We start from the raw sequence: 15,751 nt of genomic DNA, 5'->3' as shown, positions 1-15,751 counted from the left end.
GCTGAGGTTCTGAATGACTTCTTTGCCTCGGTCTTCACTGGCAAAGGCTCTGACCACACCACCCAAGTCTTGGAAGGCAGATGCAGGGACTGTGAGAATGAAGACCTTGGGCCCACTGTAGGAGAGGATCTGGTTCGAGACCATCTTAAAAACCTGAATGTACACAAGTCCATGATAAAATCCATCCGTGGGTCCTGAAGGAGCTGGCGAATGAGGTTGCTAAGCCACTGGCCATCATATTTGAAAAATCATGGCACTCAGGTGAAGTTCCTGACGACTGGAAAAAGGGAAATATAACCCCCATTTTCAAGAAGGGGAAAATGGATGACCTGGGGAATTACAGACCAGTCAGTCTCACTTCCGTGCCTGGCAAAATCTTGGAGCAGATTCTCCTGGAAGGCATGCTAATGCACATGAAAAACAACAAGGTGCTTGGTGACAGCCAGCATGGCTTCACTAAGGGGAAATCCTGCCTGACCAATTTGGTGGCCTACGGAACTGATGGACAGGGGTAGAGCAGTTGATGACATCTACCTGGACTTGTGCAAAGTGTTTGACACTGTCCCACATGACATCCTTGTCTCTAAATTGGAGAGACATCAATTTGATAGGTGGACCACTCGGTGGATAAAGAACTGGCTGGATGGCCGCATGCAAAGAGTTGTGGTCAATGGCTCAATGTCTGGCTGGAGACCAGTAACGAGTGGTGTCCCTCAGGGATCGATGTTGGAACCGGTCTTGTTCAACATCTTCGTCGCTGACATGGACAGCGGGATCGAGTGTGCCCTCAGCAAGTTTGCCGATGACACCAAGCTGTGTGGTTCGGTTGATACGCTGGAGGGAAGGAATGCCATGCAGAGGGACCTTGACACGCTTGTGAGCTGGGCTGATGCCAACCTCATGAAGTTTAACCATGACAAGTGTAAGGTCCTACACCTGGGTCGGAGCAATCCCAGGCACAGCTACAGGTTGGGCAGAGAAGAGATTCAGAGCAGCCCTGCGGAGAAGGACTTGGGGGTGTTGGTTGATGAGAAAATGAACATGAGCTGGCTTCAGTGTGCGCTTGCAGCCCAGAAAGCCAACCGTATCCTGGGCTGCATCAAAAGGAGCGTGACCAGCAGGTCGAAGGAGGTGATCCTGCCCCTCTACTCTGCTCTCGTGAGACCTCACTTGGAGCATTGTGTGCAGTTCTGGTGTCCTCAGCATAAAATGAAACAAGTCCAGAGGAGGGCCACAAGGATGATCAGGGGACTGGAGCACCTCCCGTATGAAGACAGGCTGAGAAAGTTGGGGCTGTTCAGACTGGAGAAGAGAAGACTGCGTGGAGACCTCATAGCAGCCTTCCAGTACCTGAAGGGGGCCTATAGGGATGCTGGGGAAGGACTCTTCATTAGGGACTGTAGTGACAGGACAAGGGGTAATGGGTTAAAACTTAAACAGGGGAAGTTTAGATTGGATATAAGGAAGAAATTCTTTCCTGTTAGGGTGGTGAGGCACTGGAATGGGCTGCCTGGAGAAGTTGTGAATGCTCCATCCCTGGCGGTGTTCAAGGCCAGGTTGGACGAAGCCTTGGGTGGCATGGTTTAGTGGGAGGTGTCCCTATCCATGGCAGCGGGGTTGGAACTAGATGATCTTAAGGTCCTTTCCAACCCTAACTATTTATGATTCTATGATTGTTGATTTATTAAAGGTAAGCAACATTTTCTTAGAAAAAAAAAATGTGAAAAAGTTCATAATAAACTAATTTTTTTGAGAATTTCCCTAAAATTTTATTCAATTTATTCATGCCATCTTGATCTTTGGACACTCAAATGTGAATATTCAATATTGACAACCTTGAGTTTAAGCTTCTTTAACATGATATTTTTCACTTGTCTCAAAGCAGTACCTGCAGACTGTAACTCTCTGTTCTATAGGAATGTAGTGTAAAAGAGAGTCTTTCTTTAGCATATTTAAAATACATACAACTTTTCCAAAATTCATTAAAATTAATGGAAGAAACTTTTTATACTTCAACAGGGGACGAGGCTGAGTAGCTACAGTCCCACAATCCTCTACCTCTGTGCTGATAGTAGCACTATGGCTTAATTTCAGATGTGATATCACAAACTGGAAGGTAAGCAAGCCAGAGAAGAGAAGGTTCTGATAAATAAAGGTACAAGGATTATATGTGAACAGAATTTGGAACTCAGAGTTATTTTTATGTTTATATGTAAGTAAGATAAATTATTGACCGCATCAGACTTAGTTACCTGCCCATGTCATTTGCTCACACTTAATTTGTGTGTGAGTGTGTGCCTGTCACAAACTCACTGGACTTTTTGTAAGTGCAATTGTTTTGCATCTGTAAGGCCCTGATTCCCTGCAGTCTGGTACCTTGTTCAGATACATGTCCCAGTGCCAACTGGCTTTTAAACTATACTGGATTTGATGGATGGGCTTTATTTGCAGTAGCTCTTTCCAGATTGCCGAGATACCATTGATCTTTGTTGCTCTGTACCTGGTCAGCAAAAGAGAAGCATCAGTAAGACATAACTTTCATAGCAGACTTTTTAGCTGATGCTACATTTTAGAAAATGGTATTTGTTTTGTCTGGTTTCACTCAGATAACTGCTTCCTGATGCCCTCCTCAGTTCTCTAGCTTAGGCAAGCCACAGAACCAATATCCTGTCATTTCTGGTTGCCTGCAGCATAAAGGAAGGGAAAACCAGGGTTGTTTTTTGGTTTTGTTTTTTTTTCTGGATGGACTAGAAAATACTGTTTAATTATATTTTTGATGCAAAAGCAGAAAAGTTCGGTGATGATTCAGTCTTGTATTAAAGCAAGATAAAGATCTATTACAGACTTTACTTCTGGTGAGACATTAGCTGTACCATGAGTGTGCTGAAGAACAGGAACAGACTGTTTCCTAAGTTTTTAAAAATGAAATTATGTAAGTACAGACTGTACTATACATTGTACAGGAGAACAGTTAAGCACAGTCTAACGATCATGGAAAGCTCAGCTTTTCATGGGAAGAAAACCTGCAGCATGGTCAGTCTAGAGTACGGTCAGGACACGGCAGTGCTGACCGAATATGAAGGTCAATTGTATTCACACTTTTGTCCTCACACTTTTCAGCTAACTAGTAACCAGAAAGAAGAAGAGATTATTAAAGTTGGAAATGAAATTATGTCTCTTCTCCTGTTTTCTAGCAATATAGCAGCAACATGAGATACAATGCTATCTAGACTCCCGCTTTCCTCTAATTAACACCAGCTCTCGCTCTACAAAGTAATAACAAACTGCAGCCTTTTTACTTCACTATTAGGTTTCTGTGAATTACTTTCATCTCTCTCATCACTGAATGAATTTACAGTGTCTACATTGTAAGTAATAAGTACTTTTATATGTCAAACTTTGTAAGATCTTAATTTTGGATTTACAAACATGTCATACTAACTAAAATTATGTGTTCAATGGTAACATCTACAGCTAGTAAGTCCATTACTGCTGTTGCATAATACTACAGTGTTAAGTTCCAATGACAGATTTATTTCACAGTATAATACACCAGGGAATTAATCTAGAATCACTGGAAATTACTCTTCTTCATTGGTGACCGATTTAAATGAAGAAAGACTATGTATTATGTCATGTTAATGGACAAGATAAGGCTTGTACTAACTAGCTAATGTCATATGATGTACTTAACAATATACTGCTCATGGAAAATGCACATTTTCTTAACTTGAAACCGACTGATTGACTTTAAGAGATACAACTTATTTTAAGCCTTACATTGTCTCCAGTGTAGTGAGCTTTCAGCTTCCTCTGGTTTTCCAACTAGTTCACTTTTATAATGCTAGAATAAAGCAAGCATGAATTTGTCTACGGAGAGTGAAAATATAGCTAACAGGGGCTTTTTTTAAACTGGATAGCTTTCTGGAACTCAGCATTTATGGATGTGGAGCACCTATCCCCCCTGGAGAACCCTCAAACACATTTGAGTACATAGGGTAGAATCTATTGATTGGTTTCTGAAATATTAATCTCTTAAAGCCTGTTGGGACAGCTGAAAGCAATGAGACAAGTCAGTTTGCAACATGAACTATGTTTTTGTTTTTTCCTAAGATAAGGGGACAGAGTGCTATAAGAAAGATACACAACAGAAATGTTCAGCTATTGTTTATCATAATCAAATACAAGGTCACCAAATTCATAAATGGGTCTTACCAGTAGTTATGGACAGAATCCAAGAAACTTGATCAGCAGTGTCTAATATATTGCTTGCAGTTTATTAAATAACATTTGCAAAGAGGCAGAAGGTTACCTCAGCTTTTTACATTTGTACTGTAGGATATGGTCCCTGTCTGGGAGATATTACAGCTTACCAGATGTCTCCCAGATGGGTTAATCTGATACAAAGTCATACACAGAAGTCAGGTCAACAGCTTTGCAAATAAAATCCAACACACAGGAAATACTTATACTTGATTCAGCAGGCAGCAATATGACCTTTATTAATGTTTAAGGAAAAACAAGAGGAAAAGTTTACATACTTGGAATAGAAAACTTCTGGTTAGTTGGGCATTCCTAAGGTCTACCGAAAGTTAAAATAAAGAAAAAAAAAACCAAAACCAAAAAAGTTTAGCATACTTAGAATAGAAAACTTCTTGGTGGTGAAACTTTCAGTTTGCTAAACCCTTATAAATATCATATAATGACATCTGCTCAAACCAGATGGATTAAATGGATTGTAGAAAACTTCTGAACTGAAAACAAAATACATCATCTTTCACATACTCTTAGTGCCTAACCCAATTACTTTAAAAGCCATTCAAGTCCTGACAATGACCTATTATTTCTATCAGTTAATAGCCAAAGAACCATCCTTCTTCATGAGCAGAAGCAGAGGCTTACAGCATGAGCAAAGCTCAACTTTGATGGAAAATTGAAACAACTACAAAAGGACAAATGACATTAGCATAGAATGATTTTATCTCAAAACAGCTCTGTCTGCTTTTTAATGAAGACATCTCACCTGGGCACTCTGCAAACACTATACTCAAAATGAAAATAAATATGAGCGTTTATAGTTATCTGAGGGGTTATTCACAGAGTCTAGTATTATGATCCCTAAACTATCTTCGAAGTGGTCTGCATTACCCCCAGAGAGGTATACATCTCTTCTAGAACAGGGAAGCTTGTTTTGTAGCAGAAGTGTCTAATGCAGATGCCTGAAGTTAAGCAATTTTGCTTTTGCTGGGTTAGCTTTCAGCCAGCAAGCTCAGGCAAGTGGTATGATCTCATCAGCAGTCTGCTAGCACAGGGAATACAACATAACACGTGCCACTTCTGTGATGGAATGCCACTTCTGTCAGCAACATTAGTTAGCTTAAGGTGATTATGACACTATAACCCTGTCTTGCCAACCAGCCAAAGCAATAGTCTAAATTGCATTAGAGTACTTCCAGATAATACATTGGAATGCTCCTTTTAACACTGGGGATCCAGCCACACTATTTGTTATAACATTTCCTTTACTGTGCTTTGGTCTGCATAGGAAGTTCATATTTCTCTCCTGTCAGTTGTGTGTCACTAATTTGTGTAGAATATTTCATGTGTATGGTGACTTTATAGATTTGAAAATCATGTAAATAATAAAAAAGCTGAATTGTGGTTTTCAACTCTGATTCTAAAACCAGTTTTCACAGTTTGTTATTCTGTTTACCTCAGTCTTCTATAACTGCTCAGGAAAGTATTTGTTAGGAGACTCCTGTAACACCATTTCAAGTGACATAACTTCTTACCGTGAGTAGTATGCTTGTTTAAAGATATGTCTGCACTCTAATTCAGTTCCTTCCTTGACTACAAGAACCAGGTGGGCTGAATTTCAGCTCTGCACTCCTAGAGCCTTGGAGAAAAAGTCTTAGGGTTTACAGCCCTTAGTAATTTTAAATTGGCCTTAGTCCTATTTCGGGTTTGAAATTATTTGTTTAGTGTAATTTTTTGAATTACAGTGGCTGATAAGGTGCTTTCAGTCATACACTTTGAGCGCTCTTATCTGCCTTTGTAAAAGGGGCTACAGGATGTTGGGCACAAGTGGCAGTTTCTCAGTTTATCCTCTGGTGTAAAGTGCAGCAATTAGCTTTCTAGGATCTGGATGAAGAAAACGATTTGTTTTGATTCTGGTTTTGCTTTTTATTGGTGTTTGTCAAATACACAGGATGTAAAGCCAAAGTGTCTTCTACATTCTCTGGGGAGACCATCTGGCATTTGCGGCAGTCCTTAGTTCCTGGAAGTACAGCCTGTAGCACAGGCCAGACAGCTGGGTTGTGCCATGACTTTTACGTCCTGTTTGCTTATAAAGATTGAAGGATTGAACAGAGTATTTCAGTTAGAAAGGACCTACAACAATCATCCAGTCCAACTGCATGACAACTACACATTAAATAATCAGGTTTTACCATACAGACAGAAAACATTAAGAAATATATTTGTTCTAGATTTACACATTTCAGATCCAGTTCCATTGTCATCACATGACCTTGGTGGGAATATTACCTCAGTGAGGAGTGAAGTCTTCAGCTTTCAGTGATACGCTTGTAATGTACACAAAGTAAACACAAAAGAAAACAGACGACTAAAACCTGCACTTGTAGTGGTTTCAGTTACTAATGTCATCTTCATTTCAATGCCATATGATATGTGCTCCATTTTTTAGGATACTTTGAAGCATCCTTCCTGAAAAACAAATTAATTTTAAATTGGCTAGAGTGGTACCTATTAGTGCCAAACATAAAAATCAGTTCTAAAATGGATTTTTGTATCCTGAGGGTAGACGCTACATTTTAAAGGATTTACAAATGTCAAGGTCACTGTAGCTTTTTATTTAGCAAAGTCATTTTGGGAAGTAAAATGTGTTACAGCTTTTTGCAACAGAATTTTTTAATATAAATTCACCTTTAATGTTGCAAGATTCTATAAAGTAGAAAAGAAAAGAAGTTTGCTTCTTGACAGAACTGTGACTCAGGAGCTTGGCTATGCTACGTCAGTTTAAATTAATCTTTCTTAGCAGGAATGTTGCCTGGAAAAAAATCATACTGAATAATCTTTAGAAAAACTGACATTCCATAATTAACTAAGGGTCAAACTATTTTTTAATCTATTATCATTAAGGGGCAAAGAGTTATTTGTACAGCACTCAAGTATAAGCATACCATATAAACCAAGCAACGCAATACCAGTTCCATTTCCCTGCTGTAAATTACAACTTTTTTCAGTTGGTCCACTTCAAGTATCCTTGAAATACTTGAACATACCAATTTCAGTACTCAAGTAGGAAATATCTTCTTCTGAATAAGAAAAATTTCCCTTTAATCTCTTTAATGCTGCCTGTCAGCATCTCTTCAATTTATGCAGATGACATATCCCTTCTGCAAAACTGGAGTTAGTCTAGCTTGTATGCAGTACCAATCATTCCTCAGTTCTACCTATTCTTGCCCATACTAGGTGCATTTACATGAACAGAACAGTGCTGCATTTAAAAATATGAAAGGACATGTATTTTACTGTATTAAATTATTCATTTACCTCACAATAAAGGAGAGTTACAGTTCAAGGCTCAAAATGTACCTCCAAGATGGGCATAGTTTACAATTGTAAGCATCAAAGACACCAAAATACAGGAATGTTTGACAGCTATGTGGCAGGTAGACCCACCTGGACAAAAGCCCTGACAAGGACCTAACAAAAGCCCACAGCCTCTGGAATCTTCCCACCACAGACAAAAGCCTGGGAAAACTCCCCATGTGCACAACTCTTGTCCCACCCACATAGGGAAGCTTGGTGGGTGCAGGAGCAAGATGTTGGGTCCTGAGCCCATAGGAGGCTACATGACCACATCTGACCACAGCTCAGATCCGACCACGGCTTTGACAGTATTTTTACAAAACTTATCAGTAAAAATAGACGTTAGTATGTATAAAAGGAAGTGTCTGCACTCTCTCCCTTGATCTCAGACTTGTATTTTCCCAACGAATTTGTCTTCTGCTGTGGACTCTTAGCTGGATATGGTGAGCATCTCTGGATGTGTCCTGTTTAACTTTGCTCATTATGGTAGCTTGCTTTCCCTCAGAGAGACACTGGCCAGTGCTGTTTCCTGGTGCTTACTTTTGTGCAGCTTGTCTGTGGTCTTAAGTGCATTTTCTCATTATTCAGTGGCAAGTAATTTTTCTTATGTTTAATCTTTACTGCTTGGGTTTTCTGTTCCTTTATCTCTTCAGGTTTCCTACTGACTTTTGGTTTGCCTTTCATTTCATACCTTTCTTCTCAAGTTCTCGCTCCTTTTTCAAAACCCTCTGTCTCCTTCCTCTGGGAAATACCTAGAGGTTGTCTTCAGAAGAACTACTTCATGCCTGTCCTTAATGAAAATGGTTTCATGACTTGATCTGTCCCTAAATCAATGAAGTTGACCTTCTCACAAAATACATCAGAATCATTTTATAGAATAATTGAAAAAGGGAAAGAAACATCTTGGGAGTTAGAAGATAAGTAATAATTTAGTCTATACTCTTAAGGATGTCCAGGAAAGGTCACTGCACTGGGAGGGAGGAGAGGGAAGTGTGGCTGATGATGTTAAAATGCCAACCTCTCCCTTAAACGGAATTTAGAATTTTACGTGTGCAAACTCCACGCTCTTAAAATTTGTATGTAACTTTGTTTTAGCAAATTTGATGCTGAATGAATAGAAAGGAAAATGCCAATGTGTTGAGGGTTTTGTGTGTATGTTTGTTTTGGTTTGTTTCTCCTCTGGGCGAAGAATCTGGAATGAGTATTGGGCCTGAATAACATTCTCCAGTTAATGTACTGTTTGACAGACACGCTTCTTTCAGCACAGATAAATTACTTCCAGTAAGTGAAGCTTACGCAAAGTGTAAATAAGGATCTACTGCTTTGCTCCTCCTATCAGGGGCTACTAAACCAGAAACATTACTAGTAGATTTTGCAAACCCTTGTTTGCAGGCCTTGTTTGCTCAGTAATGTGGTGTAATTTCCACATTAATTGATTTGCAAACAGAACACACATTGAAAAAAACCAAAAACCCCTAAACAAAAATCCCCTGCAAAACAAACCCTCAACAGCACCTGACTAAGGCCATACAGTGGGTGGCTTTGCCTCTGCACATCTCTTGGGAATAGTGACTCGGAGCACCAAAGAAGCCTCAAGAAGCTTCCTCCTATTCCTCTTGTCACAGTAGCAGGCTTCTATGGAAAAAATTCCACCACTCACCCCCATATTCATTTTTGCATTTTTTCAAACGTTTTTCTGAACATGAGACCGTGTAGTTTTCTTCCACTAGGTGAAGAGAGTGAAAGTGCTAGGTATGACTTCCATACATTTTTTTTTTTCTATGACTATGACAGGAGGCAAACTACAGCAGCCAATGTCTTTACAGTTCCAAATCTCTCTCCATTATCATTCTATCAAAATTGCTATTATTATGACCTCTTGACTGCTATGCTCCCAAGGCTGTGTTCAACAATGCCTTGTTCCTGTTTGTTCCACCACTTTATTTTTATAACAGCAGGCACAAAGGCTACTTTAGAATTAAAAAAAGCAGTATGTCCTGTCTTTCTCCCAAGTTAAGGAACTAAGAGTAGGAAATTTCAGTGGTTCCCTAGACCAGAGTATGTCATATACATGTTCTTCTCCAATATATAGTAAATTTAAATTGCTGTAATTCAAGTATTTCTCCCGATGACTTCTTGAAGTCATCAAAATTTCTTTTTACAGCAGGAAAGCTTCTCCTGACCCATGAAGTTCTCAGAGTAGAAATGGATATACTTACTAGCATTTAAAAACAGTTGAGACACAAAGTTAAAAAAATTAAAATCATACTCAAACAAAATAGGAGTCTGTACAACCCAAGACTCTTCAGGGTTTGGGAAATATATGGATTTATGTAACTGGAAATTCTGATGATGAAATCTCTTGTTTCAGTTTTAATCCTTACAATTGTACGCTAATAGTTTTTAAGATCAGACAAAGTCCAGGTCGAATGCTGTAAAATGGTGATGTCCTCACTGAATAAATACTTTGTGCAGTACCTGGCTATCAGTGGGACAATTAGCAAAACAAGGGTCTGAATTGCTCAGTGGTGGGGTGGAAGAAATGGGCTTCAGTCTTTGCTTCTGGTCTCTTAAAAGAGTCTAAGACCAACCTCTGGTTAAGCCTGAAGAAAGCCTTATGTAGTGCTGCCTTGTTAGATTGTGTTACTTCCACACATGCTGCAGCTGTATAAGCATGCTCTGTAGATTTGAAGTCCCTAACACTGTCATTCTAGTGGCATAGAATTTTCAACAGATCTTAATGGCAAATTTTTCACTTAAGGACTTTTACTTCATGTGCTAATTGCCTACATAAGTATATAATAACTTTTTTGGAAGGCAGGTTTGGATGTCTTTGAAGGTGCCAATAAACTTATGCCTGGAAGTAAAATGAGCAATATCCTATATATTTAGCATAACTATTGCAACTTGATGTCCTTTATATAAAGGACAGATGAGGACATGTATGTCCTTGAAGTAATTTAGTGAAGACATACACCAAGAAAAGAGTTAGTATGCCTATTGTGACAGGAGCTCAATTTCAGTATAATTGTTACTGGGTTTGTAAAAAGGAAGCTCACTTTTTAAAACAATGTTAAGTTATACCTCAGCTTGGAGCCTGCTGTGGATATAACAAAGCTAGGGAGAAGGTGAGATTGTAGTGCAGTGTAGCCGTTTCCCAATTAGACCCCAGTGTGACCAGGAGATGCTATTTCAGGAAGGCCAATACAGGCTTTGTGTACTGCTTATCTCAAAGAGTGTAATTTCCTTGCTTACATATTGAAAATAGGATCCAGATCTCTGACTGGTGGAAGTAGGTTACACGCAAGCCTACAAGTGGGAAAGGCTGATATTAAGCTAGTTCCAAACCTCTTTTACACTGGAGCTGACAGGTGCTGACCTAACTTACAGGCTGTTCTGAGCTGTGTAACCTGTTTTCATTCCTGCACTGTTTTTGACATATGGAGATCACCTGAATGGAGCCATGCCTTTAACACTCCTATACAGGAGGCAGCCTGTCTGCTGCAATCAGTTTACCCTTATGGGAGTTAATATTTCCCATAAGAAGATGGAAGAATAACTGCAGAAAAGTGTGCATAGGAGTTCATAAAAATGGCAAATGGTGATAAACAATTACCTCATGTGGAAGAAGCTTGCTCTTTTGAAATCACTTTGAGAAAATAATTAGTAAAATGATGTCATCTTTGAAAGTTTAATGGAGCTCTTGGCTACGAGACCCAACAGTGTGGATCAAACCACTGCCCTTCTTAATATAAAAAGGGGAAATTATTTATGACAGCAGATGTCAGAAATAATGCCTATGGAATTAAGTAAGAGAAGATAATTTTTAACAAGAGTTGCAAAACAGAAATGTCACCCTTCATGCTGTAGCTGCATCTGGAATTAAAATTATAAACCAAAGTAAAACACCATTCCAAATAATTATGTAGAACAGATAAAGCAAAATCAAATCTGAATTAAAAATATCATATTTCTTCTCAGTATACTTTCCACTTTTTGCAAAAATCTTTACTCAGGGCAGTCCGGATCTGGATCTATGGACAAAACATAAATGCACAGCTTCTAGAATCATGTGAAATTTTCAGTATCAGGAGAAAGAGCTGCTGATGTGCGATGTATATGTATAAAAGAGCAGCCAACATGGTTTAGAGCAGCCAACATTGTTTTACCAAGGGGAAGTCATGTTTGACCAACCTTATAGCCTTCTATGAGGAAGTAACTAGGTGGCTGGATGATGGTAGAGTGGTAGATGTGGTTTTTCTTGATTTCAGTAAGGCATTTGATACTGTCTCCCACAGCACCCTCATAGATAAGCTAAGGAAGTGTGGGCTTGATGATCAAGTAGTGAGGTGGGTCAAGAACTGGTTGAAAGGAAGAAGGCAGAGAGTAGTGGTCAGTGGGGCAGAATCTAGCTGGAGTCCCTCAGGGGTTGGTGCTGGGACCAGTGCTGTTTAATATTTTCATCAACGACCTGGATGAGGGAACTGAGTGTACCCTCAGCAAGTTTGCTGATGATACTAAACTGGGAGGAGTGGCTGACACACCAGAGGGCTGTGTTGCCATTCAGCGAGACCTGGACAGGCTGGAGTGTTGGGCGGGGAGAAACTTGATGAAATTCAACAAGGGCAAGTGTAGAGTCTTGCATCTGAGGAAGAACAACCCCATGTACCAGTACAGGTTGGGGGTTGACCTGCTGGACAGTAGTGAAGGGGAAAGGGTCCTGGGGGTCCTGGTGGATAGGAGGATGATCATGAGTCAGCAATGTGCCCTTGTGGCCAAGAAGGCCAATGGCATCCTAGGGTCCATTAGAAAGGGTATGGTTAGTAGGTCAAGAGAGGTCCTCCTCCCCTTCTACTCTGACTTGGTGAGACTGCATCTGGAATATTGTGTCCAGTTCTGGGCCCCTCAGTTCAAGAAGGACAAGGAATTGCTTGAAAGAGTCCAGCGCAGAGGCACAAAGATGATTAAGGGAGTGGAACATCTCCCTTATGAGGAGAGGCTGAGGGAGCTGGGACTCTTTAGCTTGGAGAAGAGGAGACTGAGGGGTGACCTCATCAATGTTTACAAATATGTAAAGGGTGAGTGTCAGGATGATGGAGCTAGGTTTTTTTCAGTGATGTCCAGTGACAGGACAAGGGGCAATGGGTGTAAACTGGAGCATAGGAGGTTCCATGTGAGCATCAGGAAAAATTTCTTTACTGCGAGAGTGACAGAGCACTGGAACAGGTTGCCCAGGGGGGGTTGTGGAGTCTCCTACGTTGGAGATATTCAAGGCCCGCCTGGACAAGTTCCTGTGTGATGTACTCTAGGTTACCCTGCTCTTGCAGGAGGGTTGGACTAGATGATCTTTTGAGGTCCCTTCCAACCCTTGGGATTCTGTGAAAATATAACTAGTCTATATACAGTAAGACCTACAATGCATGTAAGAAGGAAAAATATTTTTCATATACGAAAATGCTGCAGAGTTCTGTAAAATGAAAGGATAGCACCATAATGCTAACAGCACAGTATCGTTTGCAAATAAGAGTCACAGCACGATCCAGTGATCAAATACAAAAAGCAGAATTCTATGGATTTTGCATTGTTTTGGTACTTGATTCAGACATAAAAGCATAAGGAAAATTGATACTTACACTTCAAGGAGCATTGTAGGGAAAGCAGCTACATGTCATGAGGTTTTTTAAAATATGCACTTTCTCTGTTCACAACATGTAGTCTTACTTGCTTTTCCTTTAACTGTATTCAGATATACCCCAAATGGAAATAAAATCCTCCACAAAATGTGCAAGTCAAGTGAAATGACATTTAACCATCATTTTGAAGACTCTTTGAGGTTATGTGTACGCTTAATAGCTAAGCATACACATGTGGTTGGTTGACCCAGGCTGGCCCCCACGTGCCTACCAAAGCTTCTCTATCTCTCCCCTTCTCACCTGGACAGGGGAGTGAACATAATGAAAGACTTGTGGGTCCAGATAAGCACAGGAACATCACCCAGCTGTTGAAGTTACAGGCAAAACAGTCGACTTTGGGAAAATAATTTATTACCAATCAAACCAGTGTAGGATAATGAGAAATAAACATAAATTTGAAAAAACCTCCCCTGCTCTTCTGACCAGGCTTAACTTTATTCACAATTTCTCTATACCCCCTCCCACAGTGGTACAGGGGGATGGGGAATAGGGGTTGTGGTCAGTTCATCAGATCTCTCTTTTGCTCTTTCCTCTTCAGGGGGAGGGCTCCTCACACTCTTCCCCTGCTCCAGTGGGGGCTCCTTTGCATGGGAGACAGTCCTCCATGAATTCCAATGTGAATCCATCCTACAGGGTGCAGTCCTTTAGGAACAGACTGCTCCAGCATGGGTCCCTCATGGGGTCACAAGTCCTGCCAGCAAACCTGCTCCAGTGTGGGCTACTCTGCCCACAGGGCCATGGGTCCTGCCAGGAGCCAGCTCCTGTGTGGGCTTCCCACTGGGTCACAGCCTCCTTTGGGCATCCCCGCCTGCTCTGGTGTGGGGTCCTTCACAGGTTGCAGGGGGATACCTGTTCCTCCATGGGCTGCACGGGGATATCTGCTCCCTTGTTAACCTCCATGGGCTGCAAGAGGTCAGCCTGCCTCACTATCGGCTGCAGGGAAATCTCTGCTCTAGTACCTCCTGACACTGATCTTGGTGTCTGCAGAGTTGAACCTCTAACATTCTTACTCCTCTCTCTGGCTGCAATTGCTCTTGCCCAGTTGTTTTTCTGTCCATGAATATGTTATTCTGTAACATGCACATGTGATGCTAGCAGTAAGATATTATTTGTCAGCTGTATTCTTCTGTGTCCTTATTTCTAAGGCTACTTTGCTACATTACACTATTCATATTAATATAAAGAAATTTATAGAACTGCCACCATGAAAATCAGATTTTCCCCAGTAGTTTTATCATTTATGTCTCAAGCTGCTTTTGTATTGTTTGGTTTTATTTTCTTTTTTCCTTAGTAATTAAAATTTTTTGCCCTTTCTGGGGAAGAAACTTAAATTAAGGTTATCTGAAGTTGCTTATTTTTTTTCCTTTGTCAGTAAAGGATGAATGCCAAACCATAAGAGTCAGCAAATGCAAATGTACAGTTGTTCTGCAGCACTAACTCTAATATGCAATTTCATTAATGAAAGAGTGTGACCACATTACACTGTGTTATTTGTCTGTGGTTTGTGCAACCAGTTTTGGGGCCATTTAAAACTGTTTCTGGTGGCCTTTCTGTTTCTAGCCATACAAGAAGTTCCAAAATATTAGGTTGCCCTTAGAGATTCATTTAAGTATGTGGATATACAGTATTTTGTAGACAAGGTAAACCAAACCTTACTACCTTGGGCTTTATCTTCATGCTAACACAGCTACTTGTCTCCTTACTCAGCTCCTTTGTGTACAGCCGCCTGGAACATCTATTGGAGACAGCAAAAAATACCAAGAGGCATTAAAAAAAATCAGGATCAATAATGATGACAGCATGATCTAGAAATCCCACACTGCAGCTTTTCTTCCACATCTAGTCTCTTTCTGGTCTCACTTTATCAGGATGATGATCTAACAGCGTCATAATTGCTCCAAGAAACAGTAGCATTGCTGCTCTTGTAATATTTAGCCTGTTGTCAGGATGCGAATAAGTACTTTCCCAAAAAAATTCTGAGCCCATTAACTCATACCATCCAAAAGTAAACTCATGTTTTTTGAGTGGAATCTTACATAGTACTTTTTTTTTAATATAAATTTTACTAAACGAGTTTATCGTTCAGTGTGTCACTGATTTGATGCTTTTATAAATAAATGTAAAGGACAGGCTGAGTTGTACTTCTACGACTTTGGATGATGGTATCTGCCCTTGGCCACTGCTGAATGGATGTTAATAATGGACAAATTTATGGTGTGGGTAACTTTTTACTGGTCTTTATGTTTATGGTGTGCAAAACATCGGTGTGTAAAGCTAGCTTTCTTGGTTTTCTTTTCCCCAAACTTGTATTTCTTACCAACTCAATAAATATTAACTGGGAATTTGATAGTGTTTCTTAGTTCTGACAGGAAACACATTTAAAGTTATATCACTATTTCACCATCTGGTAACTGATGTGCAAATTAATAACTGGAATGTACTAG

The 15,751-nt window shown here is 40.1% G+C and overlaps 1 protein-coding gene and 1 long non-coding RNA gene across 8 annotated transcripts in view; both read right to left on the bottom strand.

The window, feature by feature from the left end:
* Nucleotides 1-15,751, bottom strand: part of COL11A1 (collagen type XI alpha 1 chain) — a 456,680-nt gene that overhangs the window by 263,124 nt on the left and 177,805 nt on the right. The window lies entirely within an intron of this gene.
* Nucleotides 13,721-15,262, bottom strand: LOC130595413 (uncharacterized). The gene is made up of 2 exons (XR_008971316.1): nucleotides 14,967-15,262; nucleotides 13,721-14,210 (listed from the first exon to the last, which is right to left on the bottom strand). It is a non-coding gene; the product is annotated as an uncharacterized LOC130595413 (long non-coding RNA).

This window comes from Pezoporus wallicus, unplaced genomic scaffold (genome assembly GCF_028554395.1).
Source record: "Pezoporus wallicus isolate ANWC-B61680 ecotype Strahan unplaced genomic scaffold, APGP_CSIRO_Pwel_v1 contig_3489, whole genome shotgun sequence".
Taxonomy (NCBI): Eukaryota; Metazoa; Chordata; class Aves; order Psittaciformes; family Psittacidae; genus Pezoporus; species Pezoporus wallicus.
This window is presented reverse-complemented; position numbering and strand designations above follow the sequence as displayed.